General features: G+C 36.6%; 1 long non-coding RNA gene across 1 annotated transcript in view; it reads left to right on the top strand.

The window, feature by feature from the left end:
- LOC149131319 (uncharacterized) overlaps positions 1–1,516 on the top strand; it is an 8,714-nt gene extending 7,198 nt beyond the window's left edge. Inside the window, exon 2 of the long non-coding RNA XR_016238048.1 lies at positions 1,045–1,516. This is a non-coding gene — a long non-coding RNA (uncharacterized LOC149131319). The remainder of the gene's footprint in view (positions 1–1,044) is intronic.
- The last annotated feature ends 328 nt before the right edge of the window (positions 1,517–1,844 follow it).

Below are 1,844 nucleotides of genomic sequence, written 5' to 3'. Positions count from 1 at the left end.
AGACAGGTGTTGCCGCAAGGAGTGGCCGGCAGAACGGAAGTGGCGTGACACCGGGGTGTCATTGCCGACGTTGATATCTCGGAGGTGTTCCGCGAATCGGTCGGCCAGGCGCCGCCCCGTTTGTCCGATGTACAGGGATTGGCAGAGAGAGCAGGAGAGGCAATATATGATGTTGGTAGACGTGCAGGTGAAGGAGTCGGTGATGCGATAGGGTCGGTGATGGGTGCTGGTGAGGAGGGTGGTGTTGGAGAGGTAAGGGCAAGTGCGGCAGCGTGGACGGAAGCAGGGGAAAGAGCCAGGTTGGGAGGTTGGGTTGGGGAAGAAGCTGTGGACCAAGAGGTCCCGTAGGTTGTGGGCTCGTTTGAAGGAGGGGAGGGGTCGATTAGGGAAGATGTGGGAGGTGGAGGGGTCGGACTATATATATATATATATCATATTAGGGATAAAAATCCAAATTTACAGAGAAAAATTCAATTTAATTTAATTCATTAAAATTGAATTAAATTTCACAATATATAATATATAGATATATAATTTAGAGAAAAAACCCACAATTATTGAATTTATCCATGAAATCCACAGTCGCATATAGAAAAATTTAATCAGTAAATACACTAAAAAGACCTATAATAAAAATACGAAGTAATAAATATTAAAATAATAAAACGACTACAAGTGTTTCATAACCACATTTTCAAATAGAAAATAAAATAAAAATCAAATCGATTCAAATCTATTCAAAATAAATCGATCGAAAATCAATTGTATTCAAAAATATAGCTAATCTATATTAGAAGATTAGCTATACTTTTGAATCGATTTGATTTTTATTTTATTTTCTATTTGAAAATGTGGTTATGAAATACGTGTAGTCGTTTTATTATTTTAATATTATTACTTTGTATTTTAATTATAGGTTATTATAGGTGTATTTACTTATTAAATTTTTCTATATGTGACTGGATTTTCATGGTTGAATTCAATAATTGTGTTTTTTTTCTCTAAATTATATATTTATATATATAATATATATATACATTTTAGAAAATTCCTGCTGGCTTTCTAAAATCCGCATGGCGGCACCACAGCCGGAAACCAATAGCCAAGGCCGAAGGGAGACAATCGTTTACCTTCGTGAAACACTGGTGACTCCAAGATGGCAGAGCGTCCAAAGATCGATGGAAAATGGCAGAGAGATAATAACGAAGGATTTTACCCTTAAAAATGAGGCTTCCCCACTCCATATTTTAAAGAGGTCTCAGGCCAGCAGTGTTTGGGGTCTGAAGATACGCCATAAGGCTAAACCCCTTATGAGCGAGAAACCCAGGGTAACCCCATAAACCGGTCTACCCCACTATAATATTAACTGCTCTACATTTTAGAGTGTGCTTCTCCTCCGGATTTATGTATTTCTATAAAGGATCATATATATATGTGTGTGTGTGTGTATAGTAAAAAACAAAAGTGAATACTATCCTAGAAAAGCAGAAATAAAGCAGTTGATGCTTTTTGTAAACACATTACCAGTTGTCCTTTTAATATCCTACAAAAACGAATTAAATCCAACCTTAATGTAAATGAATGGAAAGACCTAATCGAGTTTAAAAATGATATAAACCTCACCATTAAAGAAACCGACAAAGGAAGTGCGGTAGTGGTGATGGACACAGAGTACTACAAAAAGTTAATACTCTCCATGTTGGAAAATAACATTTACTATGAGATGATAGTACAATACAACCCACAGAAGACACTTAAAAACTTACCCTCTTCAAATACATGGAAAGGGCCTCACTAAAAATGAAATTGACTATTTATCCAATTCTAAATACAGACCTAGTCTA

Source organism: Octopus bimaculoides, chromosome 23 (assembly GCF_046866305.1).
Source record: "Octopus bimaculoides isolate indiv1 chromosome 23, ASM4686630v1, whole genome shotgun sequence".
NCBI lineage: Eukaryota > Metazoa > Mollusca > Cephalopoda > Octopoda > Octopodidae > Octopus > Octopus bimaculoides.
This window is presented reverse-complemented; position numbering and strand designations above follow the sequence as displayed.